General features: G+C 39.6%; 1 protein-coding gene across 26 annotated transcripts in view; it reads right to left on the reverse strand.

The window, feature by feature from the left end:
- The window catches only part of ZBTB20 (zinc finger and BTB domain containing 20), a 520,201-nt gene that overhangs the window by 338,198 nt on the left and 154,687 nt on the right, over window positions 1-27,316 (reverse strand). For 19 of the 26 annotated variants that reach the window (XM_035115408.3, XM_088668206.1, XM_035115410.3 and 16 more), the window contains one exon: window positions 8,400-8,476. The exons of 5 other annotated variants lie outside the window; for them this stretch is intronic. The gene's annotated coding sequence lies outside the window, so the exon portion shown is untranslated. Of the gene's footprint in view, window positions 1-154; window positions 258-8,399; window positions 8,477-27,316 lie in introns of all 26 variants that reach the window. 2 more of the 26 variants (XM_060273755.2, XM_088668204.1) reach the window with 1 other exon arrangement.

Here is a 27,316-nt window from a genome sequence, read left to right on the forward strand (position 1 = left end):
CCACACTATGCTGGAGGACATTCACAGTGCAATCCTACATTTGAGTTTCACTTGCTGGGTAGGAATGACCGCTTCCCCAACATATGCAGTCGCGTGCAGCCCCCCCTGGGATCCCTGAGGCAGTCCTGGAAGTTTGGAGGCTGGCACTGCCTACCTGAGGCTGGAGGCTGGAGTCACCGCCCACTCAGTCAGCCGACCAATCCAGCCGAGGGGAGGCGTGCCAGGGGGATCGGCCAGGTAGGATCAGGTAGGCTTACCTGCACACAAAGAAGAGGAGCCATTCTTTGGAAGCAGCCGACGGATTCAGAGCTTTCCCACCCTCCACTCCCTAACTTTATGCTTCCTTTACAGGTTATTTACTTCCACAGGCTTCTTGCTTTTCAGGTTTTTCTTCCACAGCGTACACGCACGCAGGCGCTGCTACGACCGGTCGCTGTTAAAGGGCTGGAAAGGACTTTCCCTGCATTGGCAGGTTTCGCCTTTCCCGTAGCAATTCGTCACAACTTTGGCGGATGCAGGCCTTGGGCGGAATCCTTTAGTCATTTACATAAAGGGGAGGGGCGTGGGGGCGGTGACTCCCCGCCCTATTGCGGTGGCGATAACAGGGTTCCCGTAAACGGGCCAAAAGGGGGGCATTTGGCGATGCCACTTGGCTGATTATTGCCCTCCCCTTCCAGCGGCGGCGATCGGGGGGTGGGCTATCTGCTTGAACATATGTTCTCCAGAGTTAGCCCAACCCCCACTCATGCTGGACAACCCTGAAGATCACCCCACCCCCGGCTGGGGGCTGGGAGGGATATACGCCCAATGCCTGTGCCAAGGTCTTCCTACATCTGAATTTTAATAAAGTTGTGGCCAATTTTAGTCCCATAAATACGTGGTCCTACATTATTCCCTCGGGGCTGCCCTGGGGACTGGGGGGGACTCCGCCTGACTGTGCAATGGAGAATAAGTTAATTCAATCTAAATTTAAAGGGACCTGACTGAATTCGCACCTTCTGGACTAATACACAGACCAGAATGTAACTATCCTTCAGATTTTGCACTTCTCTGAAGATAGTGTCATTGGCTTTTAAAAAAGCAACATTTGCAACAATAACACCTTCCCCTGCCAAATAATAATAATAATAATAATAATAATAATAATAATAATAATAATATAACATTTATTTATACCCCACCCTCCCCAGTGAGAGCCGGGCTCAGGGCGGCTGACATCAATAAAATTACAATTACAATAAAACGTAAAAAGAAAAAACAATTGATTAAAATGTGGATTAAAATACAATTTAGATTTAAGAACATTTTTTAATGCAGCCTCATTTTAAAATGGCCCAAATCAAAACCATAAGGGAGGGAAAACATAGTGGTCAGACTGAGTCCAGCCCAAAGGCCAGGCGGAACAGCTCTGTCTTGCAGGCCCTGCGGAAAGATGTAAAATCGCTCAGGGCCATGGTCTCCTGTGAGAGAGCATTCCACCAAGTCGGGGCCAATATTGTAAAGGCCCTGGCCCTAGTTGAGGCCAATCTAGCCCCCTTATGGCTCGGGATCTCCAAAATATTGTTATTTATGGACTTTAGGGTCCTCCACGGGGCATACAGGGAGAGGCGGTCCCGTCGGACATAATGTTTTAGGATAAAATGTGTTTTGAAATGCATAGACTGAGGAAAAAATATGTACTTGTATCTGTAGTTCCATATGGATCTTTAAAAAATAAAACCATACTTTAATGTGGGAACAGGGTAGAATGGATTTATGAATGAACATGCGAATGAATATGTGTGCACATGTCCTGAGTTTGTTATATCAAGTTCTGTACTGTGAAGTTGGTCTATGCTAGCTTCCTGCAAATGTTAAATTGGTTTTAGTTGCAATATCTGGCTGACTCTGATTTACTGCAGAACTAAACATCACTACAAAGGAAGCCTCCTAGGTGATAATATTTTTGGCAAGTGAATTAAGGCTGCTGCATGAGCCAGTGTAGCCTCGCCTCCTCCACCCCAGTGCTTTCTCTCTATGCATTTCAAAGGAGCTGGCTTTCCTGGAAACTGAAGCCTCTTCTACCTGCTAGTATTTGGCTACTCTTAGCATGACCAGGATCCAGGCCTGAGGAAGAATCAGCTGCTAGACATTTTTCTGTGGGGAGAGGAAGGACTTTTTTAGATGGATGAGCCCGCTGTAGGATCCAGCTGCCTTGTCCTCTTCCCAATATGCCACCTTAACAAGTGGGGCAGCATTTAATGTCAGCCCCGGAAGTGTCTGTCCCAGAACATATCTATCTATCTATCTATCTATCTATCTATCTATCTATCTATCTATCTATCTATCTATTCTTGGTAGTGGTGTCCACCCTGTCGATCACCCTCCCATCAGTTCCTAATGTTTGATGTTTTATTGTGTTTTTATATCTGTTTTTATATCTGCCCCTGCCACTCTGGGTAGCTGCCCAGGGTGGCAGGGGCAACCTAGTCAGATGGGTTTGGGTACAATTATGATTATTATCGGACCCTGATATAGAAACCTTCAGTGTGAAGCTTGAAGGCTGGAGGTGCTTCTTTCTCCTCAAAGCATCATTGTGAAAGACAGGTCCTTTGGAAATTGACATTATGATGTTTGATATACTATGCCCAAAAATAATCTAGCATGTTTGTATTCCATGTTACATTGACATGAGTTCTGGAAGTTTGTTTTCTAATGCTTCCAAGCGTGAATGAATGGACAAAAATGCAAACTGTCCTCCATCTAGTTCCGTACTCTCTATAACCTTGTTTCGTCCAAATTTAAAAATAATGAATTACAAATGTTAATAAACTTGCTTATTCATTGTGAATATCCACGTTAAACGTTTATCAAAGCAGAACAATGACAAAGACCAGAATGGAATCAGAGTCCAAAACTGATACAGGTCTCCAAACCCTTTAGTTTCAGAATCTGTCCTGTAACTGATAAAAATCAGGCAAAAATATTTCAAACTAATACTGTGAAAAAACAATTTTCTAGGTCTCATAGTTAAGTCCCATGATATATCCTTGGAAGGAAAAAACCCAATAATAAAATGCAGTCTTTGATTTATTGGCTTATGTTTTAAGATTTTCTTTCATCAAATTTTAGTTAACATTACTTCATATTGTTAAGTATACCCAAACACAGCCATTTTTCATTAGCAATACACAAGAAATCCAAGAGGCAAATAATTGCAATAACAGGAGTAGCAGTAGCTCCCCTTAGTGCATAGATGTCACTATCAGTAGTGTTCATACTAAATAGTTTTTTCTTAATAGCATTCTTTTAAATTCTTCAGTTATTGACCTGTTAATCACCTAGAACATCTGGTGCTGCGTAATACTCAGAATGAGGGAGAGGAGTTAACTCAGCCAGACAATAGTCCATGAAGATCAGTAGACCTTAGTTGATTTGCCCCAGCTGACAATTTGCCCCATATTTTCTCAATAAGATATAATGCTCCAGCTTTAATAAAAATAAAAGTTCTTACAATTTTTTTTTAAAAAAATAACAAGCTTTCTTCTACTTACATAAGAACTACCATGTAATGGGATCACCCAGATGCCAAGACAGAAATTTTAACATCTGCTCATAATGAATTTCAGTTCGAAATAAAGGAAAAACTTCAAAGCAGCCTTCTCTCCCTGTGGCTAAGACATACATTTTCGTATTTTGTTTCATCACTGGCTCTGTACATTCTTATGCAATTACATTTCATTGTTCCATTCTCAAAGCATTACAGGTCCAATGGGGGATGGCCCCAAATGACCTTGAACAGAGAAGTTGCATTGCATCTCCACATAGTTACATGCCATTTGTTGTCATCGATGTCTCCCAAGCCCAAACTGCTCTGCTTCATTTCTCCCTCCTCTTCCTTAGGGTCCCTTACTGATGTCATGGGATCACAGTTGGAGTGGGCCTTTGAAGGCCATATACCGTAGTTCAAACATGTGCTTTATGTAGGAAAACCACAGCTAGTGCATCTCCAAAGAAGGTTGTCTCACGTTTTCTTCAAGATCTCCACTGAAGGAGAGCCTTCAAAGTAACTGATTCCATTGCTGAACTGCTCGTAATGTCAAACCTCAAGAGTGTGGTTCAACTTCAAAGGAGACATTTGTTTCTTATTATGGTCCAATTCCAATTTTGTTAACTCCCTTCCAATTTAAGTCAGACAGGGTCTCTCCCTGTTGAATGTCAGGTGCTTACTGAAGACTTATTTTATTCCAGAAGGCCTTTATCTGAATTCTGATTTTATAGTCTTGATTAAATTTAAACTCAGTTTTAGTCTCCTGTCATAGCTTAGATACTACTGTGATTTAAGCAGTATATAAATTGTTTAAATAAAAAAAGACATTTCACCTAATGTTGAACCAAAATCTATCCTCCTATAACTTAAGACTATTACGTCTATTCCCGTGTGACATCATTCAGGGATTTGAAGTGTTGTCATGTTTCTCCTCATTCGTTCTCTTCTCCATACCTCTCTTTCTCTTTTCCATACCTCTATCTTTGTTGTCTCCCTCTGGACTTATTCCTGTTCTAGCGTAATGCTCAGAACTGGACACAGTACTCCATATGAAGTCTGACTACCACAGAAAGAAGTGGAACTACTACTGCCTATGATTTTGAAGTAGCATGATTCAATGAAGCCAAAACCATATTAGCCTTTTTGTAGCTGTTATCATACTGCTAACACACATTCTATGTTGTGCATTTGCTATCTCATGCATAATTTTACTTTTGACTCTGCTGAACTACATTTTGTTAGTCCTGGCCCAGTCTTCCATTCCATCAAGGTCATTTTGAATATTATTCATTTCTTCTGATGTATTAGCTATATTTGCCCAATGATTCTTTTATAATGATTTCTCCACCCCTTCATTCAAGCTACTACCACTCCTGCCTACCCTGGTGGTGTCAGACCCTTGCTGCCACACCCTGCCCAGTCAGCTGTTCTGATCAATCTCTAATAATGGCGGTATATCCACACTTTTAGCACTAAACTGTCAATCACTGTATTAATTCGATCAAAACATGCCATCTTCAGCCAGCATTAACCTCTGCTTCCTCATCTATACTCCCCCAGCATCTACATTCTATAAGATACAGCCTAGTGAGTAAACCCCTCCAAAAACATCTCGCTTTGAGGACTGGATTTTATTTTATTTCATTGTCTAATAAAGACAATTTTACATTTTGGGAGAATTAGCTCAAGGCTGTCAATCTATGTGTAACTGCAATTGTCAATAGCGCCCCCATTTCTCTATTCTTTGCAGGATTTAAAAGCGAGAAGCTTTATGTTTGTTTAAATAAATTTATATTCTACTCTCTTCCAAGAGCTTAGGTGGATTGCAGGGAGTGAAAACAATGTACTAGAAATTTTGCATATGCTTCACTATCTGGACAGTACACTCTAGTGTAAAATATGTTGTTACCTTTGACAAGCACATGCACACAAATGGGTTATGTGCCAAAAATGAATAAATTTTGGTCTATTTTATGTTTGTTTTTGTTCTGATATAGTTGTTGAGAAGTCTGGACAGAAAATGACATGGTTTGCCCAATACTTGGCTTGCATTCTATATAGGATGGGTCGTTATGCACCTGTAAGTATGTGGTATCCTTGACTTCCAAAGCAAATTCATTAATGTTTAAAGGAGGAAACTCATAGCTGTTGAAGCATAACGGTTTGCAGTGTGCAATAAAAAAGCAACTTGGGAAGAACTTAGAACTTTCTGGGTTTCATTATCCAGCTGTACATTTTGATCTTTAATGAGAAACACAGGCTGGTTTGCAGTGTTTCACAAGCTTTTACTTTAAACTACAATTTTGTTTATACTTAAACTTAAATTTGGAAGATGGATTCTATTATTTGACCAACTCACTTGCCTGCAATTGTCAGTTTGATCATACTGGTCAAAAACAAGGGCCAATTTCTACTTTGCATCTTTATAACATGGAGAAAGACAACAGCTGACCAGTACAGCACATGTTTTGCATGTACAGTCATATCTCATGTTACGCCCGCTTCAGGTCGTGTGTTTTCATCTTGCATCCCACAGCAACCCGAAAGTACCGGAATGGGTTACTTCTGTGTTTCACCAATCGTGCTTTGCGCCTGCGCAGAAGCGCCAAATCGTGCTGTGCGCCTGTGCAGACGCGGTGCTTCAAATTGCAGGCTTTTCACATTATGGACAGGCCTCTGGAACAGATCCCGTCTGTAACACGAGGTACCACAGTAAAAGGTCCCAGGTTCAATGCCTGCATCTCCAGGTAGGTATGGGAAAAACTACTGGAGAACCACTATGAGTTATTGTAGAAAATACCAAACTTGGTGGACCGGTGATATTACTTGCTGGTATAAGCAAGCCTCCTATATTTCTAAGCAGGTTCATAACAATGTATGAGACCAGTAGTGCTGGGCACCTACAAACTGGTAAAGGTACAGAAAAGGGATCAGGCAAGGATGTAATCTGGCAAAGCGAACAAGTGATTTTCAGTTGATTTTGAACAACATGGGGTTTTGCACAGGGGTTTGCAAGTGCCACCAAACAGATGATGGGTGATGCCTGCAAACCCAGCTGACTCTGTCTACATGGTTTGAAATCAACCCCTGCAGGCAAAGAACAGCTGACTGGTGGTGCTTGCAAATCTCACTTTTTGGCAGGTTACAAGCTCCCAAATGGAAACAATCCCAGCAGGGCTTACATGTGGTGCCAAATGCAAAAGGCACCAAACGCAAACCCTATTTGCCAAGGAACAATTAGGAGTCTGCTTTAAGGTTCCCAACTGTTTCTTTGCAGCTGCATTTTTACCAGGTGTGGGGCAGGTGTGCGTGGCTTGGGGGAAATGACCTTGCAGGTCAAATTGCAATCCTTGTCATACCTAATTAGGCCCATGGACTGAAGATTCCCCACCACTGCTGTATACATGGGTTAGAAAATTATCAGTAATTGGAGATGAGATGATGGACCACAGTCAGGAGTATAAACTGAAATTGACAAAGATAACAATAGGGCTGCCAGAAGGAAGGAAAAGGAAAGTCAAGCATCTGAGTTCAAGAGAAGAGGTTAGATGGCAATGGGAAAGAGGGTAAGGCACGGGCCACATTGATATTAGGGATGAATAGAAAACAGTGCATGTAGATATACACTACTGGTATATTTACAATAGGAAGGTAGATTATTGCATGATCGTGTGAAAAACAATTAAGAGAGGCACTGTGATAGTTCTTCAATGTGCTGTTAAAACTAGTAAATTATCATTTATTCTTAGCAGGAGAGGACAAAAGGTAGTTTGGAAACTACTGTGGATGATCTGCAGAAAATTTGAAAGGATTTCCAACTCCTCAGTCCAAACTAACAATAGCAACAACAAAAAGATCTCCCTCAAGAAATGGGGCAGGAAACCAGGAATTATTATTATTATTTCCTTATTATACATTACCGTATTATAATTATTTTCCCCTAAGTTGTGTACAGATAAACCACTGATACAAGTGAAGAACGAAGTAAGCATACAGGATTAATAAATGTAACAATGGCTACCCAATATCAATAAACCATAGATCAAGAAATTGTGTTAAAGCATTATGCACTTAGTTCGGGTCCTGATAACATCCCGGAGCTGAGAATGTGGTCAGCGGCAACCTGTTCATTAATTCTAAGTTTATTCCACCCCGAGCCACTATTTTGCACCAGGATCCAGCTGGCAGACCTTGGAGTTATAGTAAAAAACAAAGAAGATTCTGCAAGCCAGAAGTCTGCCTATTCCTCATTTATAGAATAATAGGGTTTTTATAAATAGCTTCTTTTCTTATTAAAGGGGGGAAGAAATACCATTTTGACTGTTTTATGCCACAATAGATCAGATGGGCGCCGATGCACATAAGTACCCTCAATGCACACACAAGGAATTATGCAACTTCAGTTGTCTTTGAGGCATCTGAATTCTGTTGTGGTATCACAAGAAGCTATTTCTTCTTTTTTATTTTCATTACAGCACAGGACAAAAAATTATTTTGACATCACAAAGGAGAAAGAGTACTGTTTCTGATGCCATTCTGATACTTTATATTATCCTTCCTTGTACCAAAATGCAAGAATTGTTGATGACGGGATGACAGAAAATATATGTCAACGGAGAAAAAGCTCTACACCATTCCTAATGAAATTTGAAACAGCCAGCACAATAGATTAACAATTTAGGGTCTGACATAAAGCACACTAAAAAATCCAGCACCATTTGGATTTCCAAAAATGTGTGTTTTATATACAAAATATTCCTAAATCCTATTCAAGGACAGCCTGACCGCTGCCCCCCAAGTCTAGTTACTATGCTAACAGTTTTGTGTCAAAGAAAGACTGACAAAAGGTACCAAAAAAGCTTTTACTTACAAGAATGCAGTGCAGCTCAATCTTTTTTGTTTTTAAGGTGCAATGATTTCAGCATCTAAAATGTAACTTCAGGCACTCTGAAAAGAAACAGGTTAAAATCTCTTTCAGTTATAATTGCTATTTCAGATTTAATTAAAAATTAAACTTTCATAATGTTTCACCATCCAAAGCAATGCATTATCAGTCAAGCATAGCTTCTTTTTCTTCTTCTTTTTTTAGTTAGAAAAGCCCTTTCCAGAGTAGTTTGTAATGAAGAAAGGAAATAAAGAAGGCAATTCAGAACAGAAAAATACAGCTCTACATTAAAGGATTCCAAATAGCGTGGCAAAAAAGGGGGAGAAAAAATTCTCCTGCACCTTTATATCAACAATTTAACTTATTAAAAGAATCAGGCATAACAATTAAAAAAAGACAGATGAAATTACATACCCATGATTGTGGGAGGAATGAGCAATAAAAAACAAAACAAAACTAGGGACATTTTAGGATGAAACTGTAATAAAAGAGAGTTTGCACTTTTAAATAGTGTCAGGCAACACAAACAAATTCTTCAAGCTTTATAGATTTGCTGCTGACTTCATTGTTGATGTGGATTACACCCACAACCCAATTTTTTAAAAAGGTTGCTCTATAGTATCTTTAAATTTCAAACTGTTGCATAGAAATGAAAAATACATTGAATACTATTTTTGTTCAAAACAACTGGTTGTAAATCTCATTTTTTATGCAAAATTACAGAATAGTTCTTCAAGAGAATGGGAGAAGCAGCAGCAACCTTTTAGGATTTGGTGTTTTTTTTTAACCACAGGAATGGATAACATCGTTTCAAATGTGTGTTAAAAGTGTCAGTGATTATTATGCTATAAACAAAAAGAAAAATAAATATAGGAATAGTAGGATTCCATGGTTTTTATATGTCTGTAACAAAAATACATAAAAAACCAAGCAAAACATAGAAGGGAAAGAATATAAAATAAGAAATAAAGTCCAAAATGTTAACTAGATCCTGACTATCTATAATTCAACAACAACAAAACACGGCAGAATACATTTACAAATATTTATAAACAAAGATGCCTCCTATATAAGCTTCACCACCAGACATTATAGGGAGCCAATTCATACAACCACAAGCTTGTGGGGGTACACAGGGTGGCTTGATAAAGTTCCTGGTGAAGTGGTCATGAGATTACACATTTATGTCCAGAGTTTCCAATGGGTACATTCATTTTCTGGTCTACAGAAAAAGAAATAAAGTTACTGGTGGAGCACTAAAATGTGGGTATGTGTTGGGTAATATACATTTACAGCTTCCTTAAGCACACAAAGACAGCCCTCATACAGTCAACCACATGTCGCCACAAACCCAGAGTCACATGAATCTAAAAATTACAGCATTTAAGGCTGAAATCTTGCATGCAATCATGTGCATATTGACTTCAGTGAAATGTAAACTGGTGCAGCTGGGCATAGGAATGAAGTGAAATTGGTTTTCGTATACTATTTTTCCACACTGAAAGTCTGTTATGCCAATCCTGCATTTTGTTTAATAATTACAGTATTGGCAATGCAGTTGCAACTGGAAAAAGAAAAAGAAAGGGAAGGTGGGATTCTCTTTAATGTCACTGACTTAGGTTATAACAGGCACTAGTAAAGAAGCTTGGGGATTATATGGGGATTGTTTGTTGTAAGTATTTTCATTTCCCCCCCCATTTTTTTTAAGAAGCAGCTCAGGAGTATAGTGTTAATTTCATGATCAGCTCTTATAAGACATATATAATAAGAAATTTCAGCAAAAAAAGTATCTGTGAAAAATGTATGTAAATCATCAGGTGCATCATTTTAAAAAAAATCAAAATATATCATTAATAAATGCCAAGCCAGACTACTTTTGGGTCAGTGCTATATGAAGTGATTCATCAATTACAAATTTGAATTATTAATATTGTACTCACTAAGTTATTCCCTAATGAAAAGAACTTGATATCATTTGCACACAGTTTTGAACAATTATGAACCAATGAAACCAAGAGTAACCATTTCCCCCAATGCTATGGAGGCATTACATGATGGGCAAAATCATACCACGGTAATGTAACATGCAAGCCTTGTTGAAACAATTCCATGCCATTTTCATTTATAAAAATAGGTTCTTTATATGTTTCTCCCTAATAGTATTTATAAATTGTTTGGTCACGCACTCTCAATTCGTATGCAATGCTAAGCCAATACATGGCTAAGCATAAACAAACAATTATGTGGGTTCTCACATCGGTGGCGCTGTGGTCTAAACCACAGAGCCTAGGGCTTGCTGATCGCAGGGTCGGTGCTTCAAATCCCCGTGACGGGGTGAGCTCCCGTTGCTTGGTCCCTGCTCCTGCCAACCTAGCAGTTCGAAAGCACGTAAAAGTGCAAGTAGATAAATAGGTACCGCTCCGACGGGAAGGTAAATGGTGTTTCCGTGCGCTGCTCTGGTTCGCCAGAAGCGGCTTAGTCATGCTGGCCACATGACCTGGAAGCTGTACGATGGCTCCCTCGGCCAGTAAAGTGAGATGGGTGCTGCAACCCCAGAGTTGTCCGCGACTGGACCTAACGGTCAGGGGTCCCTTTACCTTTACCTGCTGCTTCCACAGCCTTGCTGATGCCGTGCTACCCAGAGCTAAGACATGGTTTGAGTAACATTATGACCAAACCCAGGCTCATGGTTTGTCTCCACTTTATAATTAACCACCGGAGGACTAAATATCAACACAACTTATGTTCAGAGAAAGACCTCATGGACCTCTTGTCAAGGTCAGAATCCGCCCCTCAAAAGCTGTAGACCAGCCTGCACATCCTTCAGATTTTGTTAGATTCCAGCTGCCATCAACCCCAGCTAGCATAGTCAATCATCAGGAATGATGTGAAGTCCAGCAAGATTTTGGAGGTTCCAGGCTGGCAAAGCCTCTTGTAGACTATTACCTGTAAACATTTCCAAATATTTGACTCTGAAGATGCAATTACACAATTAGCCAGAGCTGTAATTTTGAAGGACAGAAAAGTGAAAAAGTAAACTTGTTCTGGATATCTAAAGATGCTAAGATTAATTTTTTTAAAAAAACAACCAATGAGATTTAGCTTTAGTACCCTTTGTGATGAGTGTACCTCTGCTGTTTTCATGACATGTTGCTTTATTGTTTTAATTATGCTGGTGATTGCCAGCCACTCTTAGAGAATAATGGTGAAGGGTGGGGCACAGAGTTTTTAAATAAATAAAAAGCTCTACTCTTGAATTTGTAATTTCAATGAAGCTCAATCACATGCATTAGCAAACACTTCTTAAAATTTCTCCCATAATTCAGTAGGATATTTACACATGACTGTAACAAAGATGAAAACACCCACATGCAGTGAGACACAGAGAACTGCTAAACAGAGTTAAATGCATTGGGCTCAATTCAGTACTAGTTTGTAGACTGTACCATCTTCTGCAACACATTGCTCCATTGACCAACCCAGTTCCCCCTGTCAGACATTACTCATTTAATGTTATGAAGTATTTTTTGTTTTGTTTTTTACCCCAGATAAATTCTCATCACTGAGGTATTTTTTTTAAAAAAAATATTATTTAAACAGTAAATATGCAAAAGGGTGTAGTAACAGTTAAAGTTTCAGAACTGAATGCAAGAAGGCATTAACAGAGGCTATAATGCAGCCTTTAGCAACCTGCCACTCACCAGATATTTTGAACCACACCTCCTACTACACCAACCATTATTGATGGTAGGTGGGGGAAAACACCTGGAGGGTGCCAGGTTATAAAAGACTACTATAATGTATATTTAATGGTTGCTTTCACAACTGTGTCCAACAGTTAAATCAATATCAGATTTTCAAGATATTAAGATTGTAATAAGGAGCTGATCAGGAAGTCCATTGTGATGCAGCACAGTAACAAGAAACCTTAAGTTTAATGGCTGCATAAAAGGAACTGGACTTGGGCTGTGAAATATCCTAAGCCACTCTTACAGCTGTTGATGAGGTAGAATCAAGCAATCCTACAATTCTACGATTCTATGATTCTTCACAATGCCTCTTTGACAGTTTCCTCGTACACAGGGTGATGACGATAATCAAGTTGGCTGCAGAGAAGCTATAATATTCCCTATTCCAACTGTTTTCTTGCACAAGCTGTCCCTAGATCCTGTTTATGTTCCCAAAGAACAGGAACAGTTGACAGCATGCAGCTTTTGAGAGGCCTTGCCCAAATAATTCTTTTGCTAAAGATATAAATTCTTTGTATGGCAGAAATGAAACGGAAATTCTGAGAGCTTCAATACATTTCATGACTTTTCCTTATAATCTTCACGTTGTCACAACATAGAAAGCATTAGGATTTGTTTCTCTTAATGCTGTGATCTTTACAATCCTGTTTCTCATACTGAATGGTATTGTCTCCCATGCCTCAAATTACCTCCAATGCATAAAGTAATAATACCAGTTGATAAACAGGGTTCCACCATAAAACCATAGCAGCACCTTTACATTTGTTCTGTTACAACACAAACAAATATTTCAGCGTGATCGGTGTTGTACATTAGTGAGAAAGTGGGTGGATAAAGGAAATGTGCCGGACATAAATTGTTTGGATTCCAGCAGAGGTTTTCACACAGTCCCCACAAAGGAAGTGCATAAAGATAATAGTAAAATAATTTAGATGAAATTTGTCATGGCAGGATGAAAATTAATAGTGTTATTGGAAAACCAAGGAAATATGTAATTGGGGATGGTTATTAATAATTATTGGCATAACAGGTGAAGAAATGCATTGTCACTCTTGAAAACTGGTACCGGTACAATGTTAATCAAACTGAACATTTTTACAAATCATGAAAGAAAAACCAAGGCTATGAAGGGCAAAACTAAAACGAATGCAAAGAAGAAAATAATATTTCATGAAAATGAAAAAAGCAGGGCGGGGACCTGTGAAATTCAATACTGTAATAAGCAACCTGAGCTATTGCTGGAGGCAGAAACCTGGACTACATGGAGCTTTGGTTTGATCCATGAAAACATTTCTTAAGTTTTTGAGCAAAATCTACCATTTGCCGGCAATGAGTAAAGGAGCTCCTCCCTCACCTCCGCCAATATCCTAACTAAAACAAGCTTCCTTAATATTAAAGAAAACTGCCGGGAATTCAAGGTAAGCATGCACAGAATTTCATTTTCACCAAATTATTCACTTGATGGCCTTGGTCTTCCATACAAGAAGAAGAAGAGAAGAGGAGTTTGGATTTGATATCCTGTTTTATCACTACCCGAAGGAGTCTCAAAGCGGCTAACAATCTCCTTTTCCCTTCCTCCCCCACAACAAACACTCTCGTGAGGTGGGTGGGGCTGAGAAACTTCAGAGAAGTGTGACTAGCCCAAGGTCACCCAGCAGCTGCATGTGGAGGAGCGGAGACACGAACGCGGTTCCCCAGATTACGAGTCTACCGCTCTTAACCACTACACCACAACATACTTGCATGTTTCAAAGTGATGAGCACATGGAGACTAAACATGGTTCATTTTTTTATATAGAGAGGAAAAGCAGCCTTTCCCAACCTAGTGATCTCCAGATGTTTTGAAGCACAACCCACAGTAGCCCCAACCAGTATGGCTCTAATTCCAAAACATATGGAAGGACACATGTTGGACAAGGCTGGATAAACCATACAGCAACTTTCCTCAACTTCATGCCTTCCTGATGCTTTAGACTGTAAGTCCCATTATCCCTGACCATAAACCATGCTGTCTGGGCCGGCCTGTAGCCCAAAATATATGAAAGGCACCATATTGGAGAATGCTGTTACAGGAAATACCATACAAGAAAGTAATACAAACTAGCATTGATTAACAAGGGGGTATGCGATAACATTCTGCTTAGAAGAAACATACTTCTTTGAAGAAAGTTTTCAAGGCAATTGAAAAGAAAACTGATACTGCATAACTTTGTCCAGGGCAGTCTCGAGCAGGTCGTGCGCCCTGGCGCTGAGGGGTGGAGATCGCTCCGGCGCCCCCGCCCTCGCAGGGCGCAGCATGGCTTCCGCGCGGCTTTGCTGCGCAGCACCCAGCCTACCGGGCTGGCGCCCTGACACCCTGCGCCACCGGGACTCTACCTAGAGCCGGCCCTGACTTTGTCCACTTTCCAATTCCTATGATTTGACAAATAAGACAAGCAACCGCTGATGCTAACCACTATCACTGCTAAAATGGGTGACCACATGAACTCTCTCTGAGCTGCTTAGCAGCAGAGTGGGCTATAAATACAATAAATAAATGTTGTGCCCATCGACAAAATCAATGACAGGCATAATGCTTTGGAAATATTTGATTCAACAGTAGTAATCAGTAACCAACTGTGCAGTGAATGATGCACAATGGAAAGAATCAGGGATGGAACCTTAATTCTGAATGTTGCCAGAGCCCACCCATTCCTGTGTCATGTCATTGTAGTACATTAATTTAGTGCTCTGCCCAAGAAAACTCTTAATTTTATTACCTTAAAAAGTACACCTAAGCTGAAAACAGGTCTGAGAAAGTGATGATGCAGGTTTAATTGATGATATGCTCAGATTAAAAAGGAGGCAGTTGCTATCTCAGAAATAATTAGGATGAATAAATAATTCACATAATACATTTCCCATTCATATGACTAGCCTTTATCTTCTTTATGCACATATCTGCATGGACAACCTTATTCTGAAAACCAGACAATCCTGGATTTTTTTTTTTAATATCATGGTGATTTCCTTACCTCCTCCGGGCAATACTGTAGTGGGAATTGCTGAAGACATATCCTTCATCATCTAATTCACATTTTGCATTTGCTAAAGGGGATGTGCTCTTAGAACTAGTTAAAGTGTGTGTGTGTGTGTGTGTGTGTGTGTGTGTGTGTGAGTGTGTGTGTGTGTGTGTGTGTGTGTGAGAGAGAGAGAGAGAGAGAGAGAGAGAGAGAGAGAGAGAGAAAGTTCTGGCACCTTTCATGTGGGCACCATTGCCATTCTTAGAGAATGAGGCAGTTGTTTATGGTAAGTTCCAGAGATGATAGATTAGATAGATAGATAGATAGATAGAATTGGCCCAAAGAATAAATCTTCAAAATAACCACAGCTAAATAGCTAAACAAAACAGAAGAAAATAACTTTGGGAGATCTTAAGGAACTTGCAGAGAGGGATTCTATCTTGAGGTGCAGCCTAGACCCGAGCAAACTCAGATGAAGAAGCCCATTACAGGCACTTAATAGTTCCCTTCTGGAAGCTTTAACAATTGCCCAGAATATTACCACTATAATCCAAAACTATGAGTTAAACGTACTCTTTTTTCTGGACAGAATAGCAACACCCAAATTCAAAGTTAATGCCTCTCAATTCCACACTGAAATGTCATCTCCTGAATTTTATTCCAGTCAACTTCTGAGCAGCTATCAAATCTCATATTTTGATTCTGCAATATGCATTTATAATTGCTCATAGGTTGCTTAAATTGACATGCAGATCTTTTAACAAAAAGAAAAAATTAATCACAGAAAGGAAAGAATGTTTTATTTTGATACTGCATTCAAAATTTGGTAGTCTTCATGGCTGCTGTCTTGTAAACAATCCTTCCATCACTCCATTTTAAAAATTTCTCATAACACAGTTAATCCAAGTACTTCCATGTGAATTTTGCATTACATCACCAGAACATGGTTGCATTTCAGCAAGCTAGTACCGAAGTCATATTATATCTAATGACTTCTATGGGGTCCCCCCATTTTTTCTCACTATATCTTAAATTATCATTCTTGATCTTTATGAAACACACTTGCAGATCAAACCAAGTAGTTCATTTAGTTCAGCAGTCTTTTTTTAAAAGTGGTTAACCTGATGCCTGATAAGGAACTCCCAAGACATGATGATCCCAGTATTCACATGTATACAGCCTCTGCACTTGGGTTTTTATATCTTTAAATATTGACAGCCTGTCTCAATGGGCATCACAATGATTTTTCATGACAAATCAATTGCAAAATTTCAAACTATCTCGTATTACCTCTATGTTTGAAAAATAGTTCTTTACAAAGTACTGCCGTGTTGTTTGGCCCCTGACCCTCACAGGGACAAATTTAGATCTCGCTCTCAAAACACTGTATTTAAAAATGCTTCTTTCATTGGTGAGCTGCAGGAGGAAAGTTATTTCTCTTTGCTCTAAACCACATGCTGCCCAGAAGGAGGAAGTTCCACACAGTAAATGTATACAGAACAGTTTCCTACCTCTGTGTGCCGTAGAAAATCCCACTGTGTTAAGTAGGGTTCTACTAAGGCCACTAAAACATATTAGCCTATTAAACTCCCTGTTTCTTTATTGTTCTCCAAATGCTAATGAAATGTTCCAGTGCAGTGTTTATACTAGAGTACTTTAGAAAAGCAATATACTAAAAACGTTTCTCTTAAAGTGACAGCACTTCAGAAGAGAGGTTTCCACAAAGCAACAGACAGGCATTTGCTGCTCTGCTGCTAAGCCTCCAAATTTAGTTCCTATCCAATGTAAGCTCTCTGGTTTGGGATCAAGTCACTTTTTTGGTTAGCATAGTGTTATAAGAATTTGAATGTCTCAAATATAGAACAAATAGTCATAAACAAGTATATAAACCACGTGTCTGTAATAGTATAACAGAGCAATCCTGAAGCCATTTTGACTCTGCCAAATCCTTACAAATCCTTCAAATCCTGTCTTAAAGATGTATTTGTGTATGAATAGGGTGAGCCTGTGACCTGGATTCAGGAACTAAAGTATCTACCATCACTCACGAAGAGTCGGACATGACTAAACGACTAAACAACAACAACCATCACAAAAGAATGGCCAGGCTGCCCAGGTAATGCAATCAGGGATCTTTATCAGGTATCATGGCAGACAGAATTTATCCGATGATGTATGTATGATCCTTTTAGGGTAGTCTTTGGCTAAGGGGTTGGGCAATGTCAAAAGTCTTTAAAGGTCCCTGCACACTTTTGTTTTGGGTCCCTCTCTTGCAAAGGAGGGGCGGGGACTCTGTTGCAACAGAAAAATAAATATCTACCTTGCTTTCCACTGGATCCTGCCTTCATCCATTCTTCTCTGACCGATCATGGACTTAGAAGACTCAGAGTCCCATGGGAGTTTGGCAGCAAAAGCCAAACCCCAATTTTTACATCAATAGTAACTACTGTAGTGTTGCCCTATAAAATGCATAGTGGATATGAAGCAGACAACAGTCTACAAAGAAATTTTAGAACTACTTTGAAGATGCTTCATGTATAATATCATTATGCAGATAAAGGGATGCCATAAGCACTTATGAAATAACTAAAACCCAGCTGCTGCTTCTTTTGCAATCACTCGTAGCCAAGTAAGATTGTCTTCCATGAACACGGTCTTAACAGTGAGTCCGTAAGTGACTCCCCTTCGACCTTCCTGCCTTGGGGCACCCTGTTGGGAGTATGAGGCTCCCAAAGGGAGTCTCACAAGGGTCGCTCACAAGGGTCATAGGAACGTGCATGGACAAGGTGATTCAGCCAGTGAGTAATGCCCAGCAACAGTGGCAGCAGCCACCTGGTTTGCTTTTGCTTGCCTCTGTCTCCTGGATTCCTTCTCACAGGGCCGCTTCTGGTAGATGCCTTGTAGTGGGATGGGACAGTCCAAGAGGAACAGGATGTTCTGTCTTTTCCCGTTTGCCTGCCCCCCACACTCTGAATTATAAACAGCAATGGCTTTGTCTCTGTGGACTTCGTACACACTCCTAAATAAATAAATAAATAAATAGAAAACTTTTCCAAAATGGTAAATGTTCCTAGTAAAAGAACCACACTTCTAGCATCCTTTTTTCTCTCCAATGCAATGAACAACCTTCGCACATTCCAGAGAAGTGGGTCTTGCTCAAGGGGTGGAGGTAGGGACACATTATCTGGGGGGAAAGGTGCCCTCTGGCCTTGCATACGGAGAACACACCACTTCCCATGTACACATCTCACCCCTTAAGACAAGACATGGAAAGGTAGAAAGGCATGGTGCCCAAGAAATAAAATCAGTCTGTTATGCTGCTTCTGCACAGCATATGAATCAGATACAGTATGGACCTGGCAAAGCTATACAGCCAAGTTAGTACCCCCACCGAAAAGATTAATTAATCAACATCAAGTCTCTAGAAACTATGAATAAAATGTACAATATACGTTCTATGACCAGAATTCTTCATACGTCAATTAATCTTTGGGCTTATCCCAAAATACTCCACTGGTTTCCATCCCCAAACTCTTCGCTCTATGCACAAGGGATTTGCCCATATCCTACTTTCCAAAAGGACCCAAGTGCATTTCCGCTAGGATTCTTCTTAGCCTTTCATTATTATTTTCATTATACTTCAAGGTTATACAGTTAAAATTACTAATTTTTTATTTGAACATTTATAGTAAGCTACTGAGATTTTTAGCAGCTTAGCAGCCTTATTTCTTTGTAAGAGAGTAAGCCTCTTAGATTCTGCATATGGGCTTCTCATCTAAAATGAAAGATTTTAGAAATGAATTGAAAGGTAACGCTGACTTAATGAGGCTTTTTAAACTAAGGACTGAATATCGATACGTACAGTTCCACCCGTTACACAGCTTCCAAAGCTCAGTCTCTCACACATGCTTTAGCATCATTACCACTGAGTGAATGAAACAGTAACACTTTCACTTCTATATTTACTGTACTTCAAAGGTATTCTCAGCTGAACCTCAAAATATTATTTATTGGAAGCAAAAAAACCCTAGCTGGGGAGTCAAACAATAAATTACTTCCAGGCCACAGTAACAAGATAACAAGTTTGAGCCGAAGTATTGATATAAACAACTTGTGATTCAGCTGTATCTCTGGTTACAACCGATTTACTTTTACATTTTTTTCCTTGAAACCCTGGGAAATCATTCTAGACGAGTGCAATTGTATCTCATAGTTAATTTATAAAAGATTATTTGAAAATATTTCATGTTAGGATACACATTAACAGGCGAGAATTAAATATAAATATAAAACAGCAGAAGTCAACAACAACAACAATAACCATTGCCATTATTTATGACATGTCTAATTGGATAAACTCCATACAAAGATAAAAATAAACAAGACTTTGCCTGTAGCCTTACAATCCAAAAATTGCAAAACAAACAATAAATTTATTATTTTAAGAATAAGAAATTCTGAACTCTGATTGGAGCATGAGGAAAAAGAAAATTCATTGCAGGGAGCAGGAAGAATCAGCTCTGTCATTTATATGGCTGCATGGGATGGAGAAACCTCTCCAAAAGAACAACCCTGAAATATACTTTCTAGTACATGAATCACAGAATCTTAAGAGTTGGAAAGGCCCCAAGGGTCATCTAGTCCAAACCCCTGCAATGCAGGAATCTCTGCTAGAGTATCCATGACAAATGGCCAGCCAACCTCTACTTAAAAACCTCCAAGGAAGGAGAGTCCACCACCGCTCGTGGGAGTCTGTTCCACTGCTGAACAGCTCTTACTGTCAGAAAGTTTTTCCAAATGTTTAGTTAGAATCTGCTTTCTTACATCTTGAAGGCATTGGTTTGAGTCCTACCCTATAGAGCAGGAGAAAACAGGCATGCTCCTTCCTCTGTGTGACAGCCCTTAAGACACTTGAAGATGGCTGTCATATCTCCTCTCAGTCTCCTCTTTTCCTGGCTAAACATACCCGGCTCCTTCAAGCGCTCTTCATAAGGCTTAGTTTCCAGACCCTTGATCAGCTTGGTTGTCCTCCTCTGCACATGTTCCAGCTTGTCAACATGCTTCTTAAATTTGTGGTGCCCAGAATTGGATATAGTATTCCAAGTGTGATCCAAGGCAGAATAGAGTGGTACTATTACTTCCCTTGATTTGGACACTATATTTCTGTTGATGCAGCCTAGAATAGCATTCCCTTTTTTCCTGCTGCATCACACTGTTGACTCATGTTAAGCTTGTGATCCACCAAGACTCCTAGATCCTTTTCACATGTACTGCTAATAAGCCCAGAATTGGTGTCCAAGGTGAGAGCATGGAAGCAATTTTGCAACTCTAATGACAAGCCCTAATGGTTTGTGACTGTCTTACTCTATCAAGTAACTCTGCATGTTGTCCTGTTGCTTGAGGTATGGCTAGGTGGGCCTCAAGTTGCTGCACCTTCTTTTCCAGCTTGCGCTTGCTGTACTGTTGCTTGTTCTTGGGTAGGGTGACAAACATGGCGCAGGTGTTACAGGTCACTGCAGCAGCTCCCTCACCCTCCATGTCTCTGGTCCTATGCACACCAAGAGACAGAACTCGGTGCCTCCCCCTTATACTCCCCTGCTAAACACCTTCACAAACAGCCGTTTGTGATGTCTGGTGGCAAGCTCCCAGGATCTGCCCTGAGCTAAGTTTGACTACTGCTGGTTGCTAACTCCTCTCTCAGCCTGGCTTCCTCTCTGCTGTAACTCCTCCCCCTCAGATCCTGTGTTCCCACAGAGCAATCAGCCACACACATCCTCAGGCCCGCAATGAAAAAAAAGTAATCAGGACAAGTAATCAAGCCTCTAGCAAAGCACTCAGTCACTCCCTGAGGCATGCTATCAATCTATCAAACTTTGAAACAGCTCAGAAAAGCAAGCAAGCAAGCAGCCTTACTCCAAAAGAAACAAGCTCACTCTCTTCAGTCTCCTCCAGCAATCCTTGTCCCTGTTTGTTCTAACTATATGGATATGGAATATAGTTGGATGCAAGAAGTACTTAGTTGTCTTTTCAGAACTGTCACTAAATCCTATGCCCATTAACCTCATAGCTGCCAAGTTATCCCTTTTTTAAAGGGATTTTCCCTTATGCTGAATAGGCTTCCTCGTGAGAAAAGGGAAAACTTGGCAGCTATGATTTACCTGGAGTACCTGAATTCAGTAGGACCTACTTCTGAATACATATGTTTGACCTGTAATTGCACAGAATTACTTTGAGAATGACTATGGCACACCAGACAATATCCAACACTAAAGAAAACCCCTTAGCAGCATCTAACCTATCACAAGAAAAATATAGTCAAGTAAGATGAAATTTAAAGACAGACAACCTGATTTGGCTTCAACAAATATGTAAAATAAAATTCCCATATGGCTTTTATGAGAGCCTCCCCCTCCCCCCCAGACAACTTTTTCACATATATTGGATCCCTTCTACCTCCCATCTAGGTGCAATCTTCATAGCTTGTTTTTCTGGCTTTCTGGCTTGCCAAATACACATGCATCTGCCACTAATATAGGCAAAGATTCATTTTTCAGGCCAGCTTTTTATTTCTGTGCTAAACCAATCCACTTGGTATTTTGCTAACTCACATTGACAACTTTTACAACCCACCTGGACTGTTAGAAATGTGCCTACTGCATTTGCAGGACACATGGAAATGTGTATAGCTGTCTAATAACTGAAACATTCTGGGAGGAGGTGATGGTGATGATGGTGATTGAGTATTACCCATGTTGCCATTACTCTTAATAAAAGACAAACACACCAAACCATAATTGAGACATGATTCTGATTTATTAAAGAAAACCACAGCAGGGCCAGTTCCTTGAAATGGTTATAGAAAGCTTTTGGCTTAGAAGATATCAGGGCATATGCTGTATAACTGTAGACCACATACTATGGCCTTGATTATATACGAATTGGACAGTAGTATCATTGTTCTGAAATAATAATACTACACCTTCCAAAATACACAGGGAGTTAAATTCCCAAAGCTAGGTATAAAATCTTTTAACTAATAAATGGTAGCTAACGGAATTAAGTTGAAAGCTTTACAAACCACATAATTTTATGTCTAAGAATGTGAAAAAAACAAAAGAAATGTTAATTTTCTATGAAAATAAGCAGATAATTAGAGGTACATGTGGGAAGATGTGGGAAGGAAAAGAAGAGAAAAGCCCCAGAGCAAGTCATTGCTCAGTCACTAGGCAAAGGCAAATTTTAATCCTTAACCAACTATTGTGCACTCGCTTTACTGAAAGGCAGTTCAACCAAACCATTAACTTATCCTTTTACATTATAAAAAGTAGGAACGAGGCACTACTATTTATCTCTTGTTTCATGCCCCCACAAAGTAGGGAAACAGAGAAGGACGGTAGCTCAGCAGTGGGCACAATATCTGAAGCGCTGGAGATCTGCTGCTAGCCAGAATAGATGACACTGAGCTAGATACTGAGCTAGTTTCTTGTGTTTCTGGATATCTGTAAGTAAACATAGTGTATTTTTGGCATGCATTAAGCAGAAGGATGTCAGCAAATATCTGTAGATGTGCCATTTCTAGTCAGATGTAACAGTAGGAGGCAAGGTTCAAGGTTAACAAAAATCCAAGAAGTGTATGGCTTGCATCCATGCTTGCTTATATCTTGCCTCTATAGCTGTTTGGGGGGGAGAAGAGGTACAATGGAGAGAGAGAGATCATGAAGATCCATGTAGAGGTTTTAAATAATCTCCAGGAACATATAACCTTCCTCCCACCTTTTCCTCCCTCCTGCTGCTGCTGCTGCTGCCACCGCCACCATATTTCTTTCCCCCGCTTTGGGAATGCAGTGAGGAGAGTCACTGAATCACTGAATGTGGCAGACTGAAAAACATGAGCTCTACAGTGTTCGAAGTGTGGCAATGGAATGACAAAGTCATGGGACAGCTTGAGGACTGGACATGCACACATTTAATGAAGCATATAATATAATGTGGCAATGGTTTGGATCCTAAGGTAAGTTAATTTAAGGAAGTTAATAGAAGGAACGTTTTCCAACAACTTCCATCCCCTGCACACCCCAAAAAGTCTCTGTTGACTCAGGGGAACCCTTAGAACGATATAGTGTGGGTGGCTGCTGTACAAATCAAAATTGGCCCTGGATCCTAGGATAAGTTATCTTAAGGAAGTTAATGGAAGAAAGCTTTATTGCCTTCTCCTCCCAGCAGTGTCTTTGACCCTGAAGAGAGTCTTTGGGGTGGGCACAGGTGGTCTCAGGGGAGAGGAGGATACATGAAACCTTCCATGTACTTCTTTAAGTCAACTTATCCTAGGATTCAATATATATGATGTGTGGGTTAACAGCAGGCATCAGCCTTCTTCAAGCTTGCAGGATCTGCTTCACTTTTTCTTAGAACTCCAAGGTCTACCAGTTGGATCCAAGTACAAAATAGTGGTTTAAAAAGAGGGGCAAACACTTAGAATTAAGGCATCTCTTTGGGCATCTTAGCCTAGGCATTTATTTTCATCATCATTACTCACAGTTCATCACAGTCTTTTCATACCCCCTCCCCTGGTTCCCAACTGTTTCAGCAGTTAAATGTTTATGTTTGTTTGCTGGGGTGGATGGGGTTTTCTGTTTCTTAGAAATGATTTGCAATCACCCACAGATCTACCAGTAGGTCCTGATCTACCTTCTGCCCATCCTAGAATACAGAGTAGCAAGAACTGTATAAAGAAAGAAAGAAAACTTATTCAAGGAAGAAAAAGCCATCTATTTGACTTTCTCACATAGTGCTATTTACAAGGTAAAATGCAGTGGTTTAAAATAAAATCTTGTAGGCGAAGTCCTTACTGATACCACATGCTTAATACTGTGTACAATGGTTCTAGTCCCACCTACTGAAATTTCAATATCAATATGTTAAACAAGGCTGTATGCTGAAACTATGCCTCATCTCATCTTCAGATGTCATGCCAAACACACCAAGTGAGGTTTGACTATGGTTTGGTGTGATGTTTTAATGACAAACCTTTTTTTTAAAAAAAGCCAGTAAATTATAGTTGGAAACTATGGTTTGTGTTAATTATGGTTCGGTGTGATCTCTAAACTGATCCATCATAGTTAGAATTACTGTTCTGCCTTCAGGCTGCTCAGGGCGGAGTGCTAAACAAATGAAAAATAAAAGTAGATTACCAGATCTAAACCGTGGTTTGTCTATATGTTTGGATACTCAAACCACAATCTCAGTTCTAAACTGTAGAAGCACAAGGTATTGTTTAGTGTGACATCTCAAATGAGATACTGTGTATAATTCTGAATATGTTTTTTAATATTGGTAAACTGCATAGCTGCCAAGTTTTCCCTTTTCTCGCGAGGAAGCCTATTCAGCATAAGGGAAAATCCCTTTAAAAAGGGGATAACTTGGCAGCTATGGTAAACTGGATTAACAGAACTCCATGTCCCTGTGCCTGTGATTGCTTTTTTCCTCCTCCCTCTTTTTACATCATGCCATTTAGATTGTAAACTAAGGGCAGGAATTGTCTTTATTCTGATATTTGTAAGCTGCTCTGAGAGACTTTTTCAGATCAAGATCAGGGTAAAAATGCTTTAAATGAATGATAAATATTATCAATGGAGCTATATGCAAGACAAGGACCAACATCAGTCAAAACTGACCCATTTTTAAGACATTTTGGGGGGTGGGGGTGGGGAGATAAACTTCTGCTAGTGACTAAGGGTCACACATGCATATTAATTTTCCCAGCATAGTTACAAGCTTTTAAATTAAACAATTATATAAAATAAACAACTGAACAACTATTTATCTCATCAGTGGTTTTTGCAGTAAAACACTGTATATATTTTTTCTGTTCTCCCCCCACCCCACCTCAAACTTCCACTACACATACAACCTGACTCAGTCCTAAAAGCCTCATACTACTGAGATTCAACTCACACCTAAACAGGGTTGAAGGATAAATGCCAGCCAGTCTAAATTACTGAAATGTAAAGTGATAATGTCTATCACATTGCAAGCTTCAGTGTTGGGATGCTCTCAGCCTTACTGTGTCAGGGAGGAGAAAAGAAAACTACAGTGTTGCTATCATTTTTAAACAAAGACCTTGCAGTCACTTTAATACTACATTAAGGGCACTGCTGGGATTCAGTATTTAAAGTATTTGTTACCGTTACATTCTGATTTGGAAGTGGGGCAATAACCTTCACTCTTTGTGGGATGCATATTTTGAAAATAAAGGCTATTTACCTAAACACACCTCAACCTACCTGGTCCTAACAATCACTCCAGCTTTCAAAACACGTAGTGTCATGAAGAACAGGAATTATGGGAATGTGCACCAGAGCCATTTTCTTCTTTCTTGTCGCTCTCCTTCTTCTGTGATTGCATGACATCTTTCTTGTGAAGATCCTGGCTTGTATTAAGACAAAGTTCCTTGTTGTGTCCAAGCCAAGGACCCCTGGCTTAATGGCAGGTAATAAACCAGAAAAAAACTTCAGTTTACAAAGCCTGGAATAATAATCTGAATGGAGCAAACTTTGTTCTAAGAAAAACTCATCATCAGGACATGGGACTTAAAGAATAATCCTAAATTAATAATATATCTTATGAGTTAAACTCTTAGCAATGACCATTTTTTTTATAAAAAAAAACCCTGTCAATTGAAAACTATCAGTCTGTTCTGAACAGCTTTTAACACATTTTGATTTTTGTCATAAAATATTCTATTTATTTCCCAGCAGCTGGTGTCAAAAAAGTTGTTGTTTTTAAATATTACTCTTAAATAAATAAAATCTGTTTTCATATTGTGTAAAATTAGTTTTGCCTGCTGTGAGTTTGTGGCATTATGAAGTGATCAGTTCTCTCCATTAATTATTTAAAGCAAGGCTATCAAATAAACCTGACTGAAACATTGTATAATATGTATAATTTGTATAAATCTGGCATTTGTGCTTGTACACAGTGGAGATCCTACTTGCCCTTTCGCAGTTAGTTGTTACAATTCTTATCCCACCTATTTTACAGTAGATGAAGACACATTCTGCTTTTGTGCATGTGAGGCCCAGCAACAGTTTTCCAATAGCACACTACATCCTTCCTTTGATGGCACCAAGATATATTTAAATAATTCCCCTGGCTATTCACATGGGTAATTGCTTTTCAACTGGCCTTGGGTGGCATTAAACTCTTTATTTATTCTTTGTTTTAATTTCTGGTTTGACAGTGCCTCATACTTTTATCAAACACTACTTGCATTGTTAGCAATTCCTCTGGAGTCTTAAAATTACCCTGTCTTCCAAGGAAGCTATAACTGTATAGCCATAATTATTCTCATATTTTATTCTCACTGCCATTTTTGGAAGGAAGGTGTGGGAATTGAATGAATCTCTCTGGCTTGGGAGACAGAAAAATACTGTGTCAGATCTGTAATGACTTTTAAGGCAAAGGGTTATCATGACAGTACCAAGAGATAAACTGATAACAATTAAGTATAATCATCACTAAGAATGAATAATAAGTGGTCATAAATTATTGTGTGGAACCTTTCTGTATATGTATTTTCCTGGAACTAGGTTGCCTGAGATAAGGTCTCATGCTCTGGTAGAGTTTATGTAAGGTTCCCAGACTGCCATGTTTTGTTTTGTTTTTGTTTTTTCTTCTTTTCCATTTCCCTTTCCCCCCTGGATGTTTTTATTTATACAGGGCAGGGATAAGAAACTCATAGGAAACTACTACTACTACCACACCTGGCCTTTGGGCATGCTGGCTGGGGCTGATGAGCACTGGAGTCCAGCAACATCAAGAGGACCATCAGTTTCTCCTCCTTAATAGAGGCCAACATGGGATAAAAGGACATTTTAAAGCCAACAACCTGAATCTAACTTTAAGATGTGCATGGCACATATATAAGCTACAAACAGCCTAAACTGAGCTAAGGCCACAGTGCAGTGATTTCTAAAGTGATCCCTGAGCTAACAAAACTGGCAACTTGTCTCCTTGCTCTAACAATTAATTGAATCCCTGCTGAAGCTCAAGAAGGTCCTGCAGGCACTGCTGTGCTTGCCCTCCAACTAAAGCCCTTTTCACATGTTCAACTGAACTTCTAACAGTAGGGAACAGGATTTTACCTACTGGT

Source organism: Zootoca vivipara, chromosome 4, assembly GCF_965207765.1.
Source record: "Zootoca vivipara chromosome 4, rZooViv2.hap1.1, whole genome shotgun sequence".
Lineage (NCBI taxonomy): Eukaryota > Metazoa > Chordata > Lepidosauria > Squamata > Lacertidae > Zootoca > Zootoca vivipara.